Genomic DNA, 12,358 nt, shown 5'->3' with positions numbered 1-12,358 from the left:
TAAGTAGCCCTGTCTTATTCAATTCCCTCCTCTATTAATTGCAACAGGATAACTAATACTCATTTAAGGTCTACTATACGCCAGACACTGTCATAACCTCAGGAGAGTTACACTTTAATCTTTATTTAATTGATGAGGAAACTGAGTCTCCAAAAGCTTAATTTATAACTCATCATAGGAGGTTAATACATATTTCTCTAATGAAAGAAGGAAAAATGGTGCAAAGAGTAAGTGATTCAGAATTCGAAGTCAAGCTTTTCTAAACCCAAACCCAAGGTTTCTCCAGTAGATTAACTTCTTCCAATTCTAATTCCAGTTGGAATGTTCCTTCCAATTCCAAGACAATAGCAACGACTTAAGAAATTGTCAATGAATTGAAAATCAATCCCTAGTCTCCAGGCACATGTAATCATCATCATAATTCTTTGAAACTATTTTAATCTTTTCTCCTTAACAGCATAAGGAATAGTATACATAATGCTTATCACTGATGTGGCTTTATTTATACACAAGGAGACCTGTTATTAGTTCAGTTTTTCAGGCTAAGACGTAAAAAGCTATTTCCTGTGTGACCACAGCTTACCAAGTAAGTGAGAGGTGGATCTGGGGATAAGAGGCTGATTCCCCTGACAGGATGCAAATACCCTGGTGCCTTCACAAGCCCAATAAGACAGTTCTGGTGTTCTCACGAGGTTTCTATTTTTTAACTTTAAAAAAGTGCATTCAGGAGGGGCGCAGTGGCTCTCGCCTGTAATCCCAGCACTTTGGGAGGTTGAGGCAGGCAGATCACAAGGTCAAGAGATCAAGACCATCCTGGCTAACCCGGTGAAACGCTGTCTCTACTAAAAAATACAAAAAATTAGGGGGGCATTGTGGTACACACCTGTAGTCCCAACTACTCAGGAAGCTGTGGCAGGAGAATCGCTCAAACCCAGGAGGTGGAGCTTGCCCTGAGCCGAGATCGTGCTACTGCACTCCAGCCTGGGTGACAGAGCAAGACTCCATCTTAAAAAAAAAAAAAAAAAAAAAAAAAAAAATTCATTCTCATGTCTCTAAAAGGAGACCTGGGAACTGAACTGAAGTGAAAGCTGTCAACACTGTCTCCCGCCTGGCACACTCCTAATTGATGTTTCTGCACACTGCCCATCATGATCTAGAAGGATCCTGGGTTTCTGTAAAGACATCTGAGCAGGCAAAGATTAAATTATTATTTTTTTTTTGTAAGAACTATACACTTATTCTCACTTCCCTGCCATTCCTGTTTTTCCTCCCTCTAACCCAGGTAAATCCTACTGATGCTTCAAAGCCCCAGAATACCTTACCCACTCCGGAAAATCATCTCAGATCACAACTCTCTCCTTGACTGCTGTCTTGTCTGAATCTCAATTTCCTTCCTGGTCAGGGCTTCTTAATTGTTTCTTGTGTTTTAAACTGTTTACCACACACACACACACGCACACACGTGTGTGATGTCCAGGCTGGAGTGCAGTGATGCAATTCAGCTCACTGCAACTTCCACCCCCCAGGTTTAAGGGATTCTCCTGCCTCAGCTCCCCGAGTATCTGGGATTATAGGCACCTGCCACCAGGCCCAGCTGATTTTTGTATTTTTAGTAGAGACAGTGTTTCATCATGTTGGCCAGGCTCATCTCGAACCCCTCACCTCAGGTGATCTGCCCACCTTGGCCTCCCAAAGTGCTGGGATTACAGGTGTGAGTCACCGCACCCGGCCAGGTTTTCAACATCTTAAGATACAGACCTAAGCACTAGAAATGCAGTAAGTGCATAGGAAATAAATTTCGATCCCTTCAAAACTGGAAATACACAAGTTCTATATGTGATAAACCTCTATTAATCTAAATTAACCAGAAGGGACTTTCTATTGCTCAAACTTCACAGATATCAAAGACGTTCGTTCTCGTGCCAAGTGGGCCAGTGCATCTTTGGAAGCATGCACTGGGGACAGGAGGTCCAGCCCTGTGACGACCTTGATCTGACACCAGGAGCAAGTGAATCCTGCTGGGACACTGGTGTCCATGTCTGCCCCCAGCAGCACACGGCTTCTAAAGCCATGAGAAAATGGGGCCGGAGGCTGACTCAGAGCTGCGACTATATTCAGTGTCGGGGCAGCACACACTGAATCGCATCACAGCAAATTTAGGCCTGTGCTGAACAAGGCAGGGAACTCAGCACCTTCTCCTTCTCCGCAGCCTGCCCATAGCCTGACATCTGGGCCACAACCCATCTCCAGAGCTGTTCCTCAGTCTGGAAAAGGACATGTCCCTTGGACAATGGGTTCCCAGTAGAGGGGGTTATGAATGCTGGTGAGCACCAAGGAAGGTGGTGTATTTGGAGACCGGGACTTTGACCACATTTTCTCAAGGTTAGGACACATTTCGTGGGCTGGATTCTTTTCCCCCTTTCTTCTTGTTCAGATTCTGCTGGACACCAGTGGCCAACAGCATTGCACAGTTACAAGCCTAAGCTGTCCTCTTGGGTTTTTGAATTTTAATGTAGGAAATTATGTATTTGCTAAAAATAACATTTTAATCAAATGTCCTCTAGAACCAAGCTCAGTGGGGCTGTAACATTACAAAAGAAAGGGAAGTCAAGATCCAGAATTCAAAGTCAGTGAGAACCTCCAGGTTTCTGCTTTTCAAAGCTGTAGGGAACCCCTGGCGCTGTGTGTCTTACAACAAGACTATCAGATTGCAGCAGAGACTGCTTCCGACCCGCTGTTTAGGAGAACAAAAACTTTCTTCGGATCTGTCCTTTCCAAACCTGGCTTTCAGGTGGAGGTGAAATTAACCATCAAGGGCCAGAACTGATTAGCAGATTTATAGATAATTCCTATTTCTGTTCCCAAGTTAATGTGTTTTATTATTTTTGTTTTTTCTCTCTGCATGTGTACAATTCAATAGATAACTGCTGAGCCTAGAAAAATGAGCAATTGTGCCTCTATTTACTCATCTGGTTTTTTCATAACTGATTTTTAAAAACACTCTTCTGAAATGCTAAGAGGCTCTGAAATATTTAAGTAAAACAGACTATTTGGCTGAGAACCTAAGTGTCAAACAATAAAGAAACAATGTAGCAATTTGCTATTTGGTAGACAGAATAGGGAGCTACCTTGCAGGAGACAAAATATAAAAAATAAACTCTAATAAACTCTGCCTGACAATAGAGCTACCAAGCAGATCCTATAAAAGGGCTGAGTTAGAACAACAACCAACAAAAAATTTCCTTCTTTTGAGACAAGCTTTTCCATTGGAAATGCGTTTCACAGACACTAATCTCATTTCCATCCCATGATCACTGAGGCAGGCAGAGGTTATCATCCTCATTTTACAGGTAAGAAAATTGAGTCTCAGAGAGGTTCCATAGCTCGCCTAAGGTCACATAGCTAAGTAGTGATTGAGCCAATGCTAAAACCACGTATTTTTACTTTAAACTCTTTGCTATGTTCAGGAGACTGTGCTGAAAGGAGAAGGCATTACATAGCATCAATCATCCTCTGTTTCCGGGTAAACCTAGGAGTGCATCTCCTGTGGCCTTTTTTCCTGCTGCCTCAGCCTGGATTGTACTTACAGGATTATTATTATTGCTGTTGCTCTATTGCTAACAACTCTATTGAGCAGGCCCTTATGAAAACCTTTCTGTTAAGGATGTCAAAGCAATTCTATCAAAGGGAAAATCCAGCCCTGAGAGGCTAGACCACTTTATTCCTAGTAATGTCCATCTAGTAATGCTACAAGAAGAACAGAGTGTCTCATCTTCCTCTGTCAGCCGTTAATAAATCCCAGACTAGGGGGTCAGCAGTCCATGACAGAGATCTCCCGCTACTGCTGTGTATGGCATATGTCAATCCTACTCAAAACCCTTAGTCAGAGCTCTCTCCTCCTTAAACCAAATATTTGTGGAAAAGTTTTAAAATGGCAAAATGCCATATAAAGTATTATCACCTTTATATTTTATGGGCTCACCAGACATACTTTTTATCTAACTTCCCGACTTCCTGCTTTCTATGTCTGCCAGCTGAGCGCCCATTTGGTTTATAGTAGGCACTCAGTAAAAATGTGTTAATATTAATACTAATTTGAACCCTTTAAGAATATCCTTCCAGGAATATTCTCAGTGGCTCTTAAAGCAGTAAAGACCTTCTAGATTTAATTAACCCACCATTGCAGCATGCCAGGGATAGACAAGGTTCAAACAATAATCCTTCAATATAGGATAAAAGGTCAGCTCTGCATATGCTAAAGAGCACTCCAGGCACCTAGACCTGTTGTTTCTGGCATGCACCTGCTATTTCTTATCCTCATGTGGTTCCATTCTCCTGGACTATCCTTCACTACTCTGCCTGGCAATTGTCCTCTAAAACAGAGCTAAAGTGCCATCTCTTCTGGGAAGATATCCCTGCCCTTAGACTAGTCTGCACCCTACTGTAATCATTGGTTTCCTCCATATTTTCTATGGGTGGTAAACTCTGAAGGCCTAAGTATTATTGCATTCTGCATCCCCAGCGCCTAGCACAGGTTGCAGGCACACTAATGGTGCTCAGTTGACGTGTGTTAAGTGACTGCTTGGGGCCAAGACTTGTTACAAGAGAAGCTGGAACAATGAACAGGAAATTCCTTCTCAAGTCCTTCTCTCCAAAAGTCTTACGACTCGGTGTCCTTGGCTCCCAGATGGACTGCTCTGGGTTTTGTTTGTTTTTTTCCACGTATTCTTCAAAGTTTACCCAGGCTACTCACAACTTCTGTGGATAAAGTATCTTCCACAGCCATTAGCAGAAGGACACTGCCATCCAGGGATGATAATTTAATCTTCCTCTACCTTTTTAGTGTAACAAAATTATGATGTATGGGTGTATATGCAAAAAAGTACATAAAACACACATGCAGCTTAACAAATAAATAAAATACAGAGGACACCCACATGTCCACCAGCCAGGCCAAAAAGGAACCTTCACCATAGAAGGTCATATATGTCCTCTTCCTGATTGCTACTTTACCATTTCCTCTCAGAGGTCACTACAACATTGACTTTTGTGATTGTCATTTCTTTGCTTTTTATGGTTTTACCACTCATAATGCAACTCTAAAGTCTTGTTCCCTCTTTTGGAAATGTATATAAATGGAATCAATCTGTATTATTTGAATCTCATTTCTTTCATTAGATATTGTGTTTGAGACTTGCATGTACTGTGGAGCTGGGGCACTATTATTGCTGGACAGTACTTCATTGTGTGAATATACTACAAAGTATAATTCATCTATTCTGCTTATGGGTATCTAGATTGTTTCAACACTAGAGTTGATACGAACAGGGCTGCCATGAACATTCTTGTAAAGGTTGATTGGTACATATAGGCACAAAATTGCTAGGGCGTATACCCGGGATTATATTTCTGGGTGTGTATATTTAAAAGCAATACACTAAAGAATGCCAAACTGATTTCCAAGTGGTTGCACCAAGTAGTTATACTCTCACCAGCAGTGGAAGAACTTCCAATTTTCCACTACCTTTTCATGGTCAGACCTTCCTAACTTTTGCCCATGGAGTAAGTATGTAAGAAATCCTTTTATGACTATATTTGATTTACTGATTAATCTTATCTTTAGCTCCATTTGCATTTCCTTTTTGTACAGCATCTGTTTAAGCCTTCAGTCATTTGTCCCATTGGGTAAAATGGGAAAATTGGTTTGCTTTTTCCTTAGTGATTTGGAGGAATTCATTAAATATTTCTGATACTACTCTGTTATAGAAGCTAAAAATATTTTCTCCAACTCTGTGGCTTATTTTTTTTCTGATGTCATATCTTTTGTAATTGATTTTTCTTCCACCCATATTCTTTAATCCACTGAAACTGACTTTTCTAGTATGGTAAATCACACTTTTTTCCCATGTGGGTACCTAATTGCTCCAGTAATTTGTTGAAAAATCCTTGCTTTTCCCACTAATCTTGATATATGATACAGCTAGTGAGTTCTACTTCAAGAGTGTCTTGGATATTCTAACTTTTTGCATATTCATATAAATTTTAGAATCAGCCTGCCAAGTTAAAGAAAAAATACAAATTTATGAAGTTTTGTTTGGGTTTGTGTGGAACTTAGAATTCAAGTGACATTTTTATAAAAATCAACTATTCTGATTACAAACTTAGTATACAATCTACTTGTTTTCCTTTTTAGTGTTTCAATAATACTTTTAATTTTCTTGGGGGATGTCTTAAACAGAAATATTTTGTTAGTTTCATTCCCAAGGATATCTTGTTTTATGCTATTATAAATGGTAGCACTTTTATTTCATTTTCAATTTCGTGCTTGATTATATGAATTAAATTTATTGTTTGGGTATTGAGTGTGAATGCTAGAACCATGTCAAACTCTCAAATTAATTATAATAATTTTCCTATGAATTCCTTTGGATTTTCTACAGATCTCATCTATGAGTAGTGGCAGTTACTCTTCCCTACTTTTCAATTCTCACACCTTTTATTTCTTTTTGTTATTTTACTGAGCCAGCAAGGAACTCCAGAACAAAATTGAATAGAAGGAACAACAGTGGGAATTCTTGTCTTGTTTCAAATTTCAAAAGTATTCTCAAAGTTTCAACATTAAATGTGATGTTTGCAATAAGATTGTAGTAGATACCTTTTGTCATATTAAGAACATTTTATTCTATTCCTATTTTGGGAAGAGTTTTATGAATGAATGCTGACTTTTACCAAGTAATCTCCCTGAGTCTGTGAAAATCATATCATTTTTTTTTTTTCTTTTTTTCTTTTCTTTTTTTTTTTTTTTTTTTTTTGAGACAGAGTCTTGCTCTGTTGCCCAGGCTAGAGTGCAGTGGCATGATCTTGGCTCACTGCAAGCTCCGCCTCCCGAGTTCACCTCATTCTCCTGCCTCAGCCTCCCGAGTAGCTGGGACTACAGGCGCCCATCACCGCGCCCGGCTAATTTTTTTGTATTTTTAGTAGTGACAGGGCTTCACCGTGTTAGCCAGGATGGTCTCGATCTCCTGACCTCGTGATCCGCCCGTTTCGGCCTCCCAAAGTGCTGGGATTACAGGCTTGAGCCACCGCACCCGGCCTACTTTTTTTTGTTAATGTGGTGAGTTACAGGAATTGCTTTTCCAAAGTCACACTAATCTTGCTCCTAAGAAAACCCAAATTAGTCATGATTTTTTTAAATATATATTCCTGATTTCAGTTTACTAATTGTACTTTACATTTTATATTACATTCATGCATAAGATTGGGCTCTAATTTTTCTTTCTCATTTTGTCTGAGTGTTACAATCAAAATTACATATAGCCTCATAAAACACATAAAACATAATGATGTGCCCTATTCTATTGTCTGAAGAAATGTGTATAAACTGGAAATATTTCTCCCTCAAACATTTATAGAACTTACTGATAAAATCATCTGGGCCTAGAGTGTTCTAGATAAGATATTTTTCTAATAATTAAAGAACAATTCAGGATTCCTATTTCATGAATAAGATTTTGGTAAGTTACATTTTTCCAAGGATGTATATATTTCATATTTATTTTCAAACATACTGGCATTAAGTTTTTCATATATCCTATTATCTTCTTAATGTGTACTCTATCTGTAGTAATGTTCACTTTTTCATTCCTAATATTATTTATATATTTCTTCACCTTGGTCAATTTCACCAGAGGTTTGTCAATTTTAGTTATAGTTTTAAAGAAATAAGTTTTGGTTCTGTTTACTCTCTTCTATTTTATATAATATTTTTCTATTTCATTAATTTATCTTTCTTTTAATCTACATTCTTCGGATTTATATTGTTTTTCCTAATTTTGAAGTTCAAGGTTCTCGTCTTTTTTCCAATCCATGCCTTTGAGGCTATACATTTCCCTCTATCTGATGTTCTAACTGCATTCCACAGTTTTGTGGTAACTAGCCTGTAAAAAAATTTAAAAGGAAAAAAGAAGGCCTGATTTGTAGCATGCCAACTTCATATTTGCCTTGTAAATACTCCACCATGACCAATTTCAAGCTACAAATGGTTTAACAACCAGTTGGAAAGTTTTCTGAATATTTAACAGTCAGCTCTTACAAGCTGATATGAGCCAGCTCTAGCACACTCACATTTTCAGTAGTATTGTCACGATTCCTTAACTCAAAATATGTCCTAATAAACACTATACTTTGTTATCTGTCCACACGTCTTTATTAAGTATGTTCAAATTTGCCCTTTTATGGGAATATTCTATTTGTTGATTTCTTGTTTAATTGCTTTTATTAGAAGTCATGCTTGATACAATTTCAATCTAGTAAAATTTGAGATTGACTCAAAGTCCAGAAATGATACGCTTTTATAAATATTATTTGTGTGCCAGAAAGAAATGTTTTCTGTAATTTTTTGGTACAATGTTCTATGTCCATTCAATAGGTCAGATTTTTTATCTGGTTTAAATCTTGTGTCATTGTGATTCTTATTCTGCAAGATACATCTATGATAGAAATCTCCTATTCTGTGTTCACTTCAGTAGCACATATACTAAAATTGGAACAACACAGAGAAGATTAGCATGGTCCCTACACAAAGATGACATGCAAGTTCATGAAGCATTTCATAGAATAAAAATCTTCTATTATGCTTTTTTGCTCATGCAATTCTTTATTTGCCTTTTGGGGACAGCATACCTTGTATAATTCTGTCAATTTTTCTCATATATTACAAAGCTTATTTTATGTTCTTACATATCAAGTTGTAATAATTGTGTTAATTAAAACATTTTCATTGTGAATTTATACTTCTCTAATAATGTTCAGAGTGTATTTTGTTTTATATGAGTGTATTCTTCTAAGATGCCTACTGATTAGTATTTGCCGGCTATATTTTTTCCATCCTTTTACATGTCACCTTTTTTTATCTTTACATTTTAGACATGTCTCTTGAAAATATTATACACAGGAATGTATGTGTGCATATTTATAAGTGTATATACACAAGAATATGAGTATACAATAGAGTACTCCATGTTATTTTTATATGATGTCATGTGTATATGTATTTACTATAGCTCGAAAATCTGTTTTCTGGAGAACTTAATCCATTTAAATTTTTTAAATTTCTAATATTTGGGGATTAAAATTTTATTTTGTGCATATATTTGCCTTCCTTTTATTACCGTCTTTGGGTTTGTCTATTTTTATTATTTCTGTTTTCCTTCTGCTAGGGAGTTATACTATTTCTATTATTTTGATATTTATCCTCAACATGGAAACATATAATTTCTAAAATTTTAAACTTACACAATATATTTATGCTCATTACAGCTAGTATAAAGATCTTAAAACACTTCACTTTTCCCCACCAACTTATATTCTTATTGAATATTTTGGTTTTTTTTTTTATCTGATAAGACAATTCTCAGGTTTCCAACAGGCAAGTACACTTATATTGGCATACCTGTTTATCATTTTGTCCTTTCTTCTTGCCTGAGAGCATGTGTGTCATAAAGACTGGAAATCCAGGTCCAAGATGTAAGAAAGGACTTATGGTGGGCATCAGCAGCTTGGCCTGACTGAGCCAGATTTGAGGGGATATCTAAGAACTGATGGTCAAGCCATAGCAGGGGTCAAAAGTTAGGTAAGAAGAGAGTAGTCAGGCAAGTCTAGCCATGCAGGGAGCTGGATCTTAGGCAAGGAGCTATAAACTAGGGATTTTGGCAAGACAGGACCTAACAAGCTGTCCTGACCACAGATACAAGGCATCACAACCAGAACATCTGTACATTGAGGCACCTCTCAGTACCATCAGGGAGCATCTTATGTTTCTTTTGCTGAGAGGGGCACAAGCCCCCAGGTGTGGTAAGTCTGTCAAGGAGCTGGAGGCTGAAAGGAAATGGAGTCAAATAAGAACAGATCATATTGCAACCATTGACACTGTTCTGTTCAAAATATTGATTTCCAGAGCATAGCTCAGTGCCCAACACTTAACAGGCACTCAATCAATATATATTTGTTGATTTATTTACTGACTCATATTGAAAAATGGGAATATGCCAGGCTTCAGAATAATAAAAACATGAATTGGATATATTTTCTAATCTCCAAGTACTTATATCTAGGGGATGAAGTCAATGTAACTAAAATATAAGGCATGGTGTAGGTACTAAGGAGAAGTTAAAATGGAGCCATTAGTGCTACCTGAGATTATCAGGATGGCTTTATGGAGGAGGTGGCAGGCTTGTTGGGTAGGTCAACTAGGGGGCATCTTCAGGACACAGACAGCCAAAGGGAACATTGCTATTATTCTGGACCTGTGCTTCCTATTAGCACTGAGGTCAGGGCAAGGCCTTGCTCCATGGTGGACAGTATTTCTGGTGAAAACCTGGCAACAAGGTAGACTCCTCCCTTCTACCCTGCCCCACCTCCCGACCACCAGCCAATTGAGAGTGCTGTTGTTTCTGCTTCTTAAGTTTCTTGACCAAGATGTTGAATAGGCAGCCATCTGGTGATGTGTGTCTCACTCTACCTCACAGTCCAGATGTATGAATCCTACGGTGTTCTAAGTTTCTGAGGATGAGATCCAGGTCAGCTTCATTCCCATGTGTATTTTCTGCATAGTTCTGCCAACTCCAGCCAGATAGTAGGAAAAGTTTTGGATTTAAAGAGTGATCAGTCAATGGGGCCAAGTACAGTGACTCATGCCTGTAATCTCAAGACTTTGGGAGGCCAAAGTGGGAGGACTGCTTGAGGCCAGGGGTTCAAGACCAGCCTGGGCAACATAGTGAGACCCCATCTCTATAAAACATTTAAAAATTAGCTGACTGTGCTGGTAGATGCCTGTTGTCTCAGCTATTCTGGAGGCTGAGGCAAGAGGATCACTTGAGCCCAGGAGTTTAAAGTGGCAGTGAGCTATGATCACACCACTGCACTCAAGCCTGGGTGACAGGAGGAGACCCTGTCTCAAAAAAAAAAGTAATCAGTTAATAAATATTGGATAAATGCTAGAATGAATGCCTAAAGTTAAAAATGGAGGAAATAAATGAAGCATAGGAAAAAGCACAAGTGGATCTGTCAGGCAGGTTACCAAAACAGAGCCAAGTGAGAAAAGAAAAGAGCATTCAAACGTTTGGGTATCAGTTGGCCATATAAAGGCATATCAAAATTCTGAAGATGCCCCCTAGTTGACCTACCCAACAAGCCTGCCACCTCCTCCATAAAGCCATCCTGATAATCTCAGGTAGCACTAATGGCTCCATTTTAACTTCTCCTTAGTACCTACACCATGCCTTGTATTTTAGTTACATTGACTTCATCCCCTAGACATAAGTACTTGGAGATTAGAAAATATATCCAATCCATGTTTTTATGATTCTGAAGCCTGGCGTATTCTCATTTTTCAATATGGGTCAGTAAATAAGTTTGGGGGACAAGACAGGGGCAAGGTCAAGAGACTAGGAAAGGGAACAAGGCATATTCTTGAGGATCCTCAAAGCCCTTGATGATAAACATCACTGGGATTCAGCTCTAGGTTGAGGGATGACCATAGCCTACATCACTTTCTATTACCAGCCCAGACTCCCCCAGCCAGGGGAGATTTTATTGCAGCAATGCAAGCAAGAAAGGGCCATGTTGTGTAGCTTCCACATTCTGTACACACAAACCTGCCCAGACTGCTGCTGCTCAACTTCCCCACAATCCTCTGTAAGCACCAAAGGAGTCTCTGGAAAGGGAAGCAAAACAGAGCCTACCTAGGCTTCCCGTAACTACCTAGTAACTCCTAGGTAAGTATACCTTACCTAGGTGCCTATCCACAGCATCCCAGCACCACAGACTGAGCACCTGCTCTGACCTCCAAGGCTACTTAGACAAAGCAGCATAGGCAGGCAGAGTCAAGATTAGTGGGGTCTCCTATGCTATCAAGAGGGAGATAACCACTACCTGAGCCACTTCACAAGCCCACCAGCTCCTCCAGAGAGCCCTCCCTGTGATAGCTCTTTTCTTGTCACCTGTCATTCTGAATCTGTTTAGCACCTATGTTATCCTGCCTTACAGGTACACACAGAGTTTATGTGTTGTCATGCACAAAGATTAGAAGGGTCTTGATGGTAAAACCGTATCACGTTTGTATCATCACAAGTTCTAGTACAGTGTTATTCATCAGGGGTCCACACAGTGAGTCAATCAACAAAGACCTACAGTTCAACATTTTCTTAAATACCAGGCTACACTCAGAGATGTTCCATAGGAAGCAGGTAGACGTTGAGATTTGATCTGTGTGGTGGTTTCCTGGGGGCTGCCACACAGTGGTCGGCTTAGAACAGTGGCAATTGATTGTCTCACAGTTCTGGAAGTTGGAAGTCAGAAG

The 12,358-nt window shown here is 39.1% G+C and overlaps 1 non-coding gene across 1 annotated transcript; it reads left to right on the top strand.

Moving 5' to 3' along the window:
• Positions 1 to 8,512: 8,512 nt before the first annotated feature.
• Positions 8,513 to 8,619, top strand: LOC123567711 (U6 spliceosomal RNA). Its single transcript, XR_006690818.1, has one exon. It is a non-coding gene; the product is annotated as a U6 spliceosomal RNA (small nuclear RNA).
• Positions 8,620 to 12,358: the final 3,739 nt, after the last annotated feature.

This window comes from Macaca fascicularis, chromosome 11 (genome assembly GCF_037993035.2).
Source record: "Macaca fascicularis isolate 582-1 chromosome 11, T2T-MFA8v1.1".
NCBI lineage: Eukaryota > Metazoa > Chordata > Mammalia > Primates > Cercopithecidae > Macaca > Macaca fascicularis.
The sequence above is the reverse complement of the archived record's forward strand: the minus strand, read 5'-3'. Positions and strand labels throughout refer to the sequence as shown.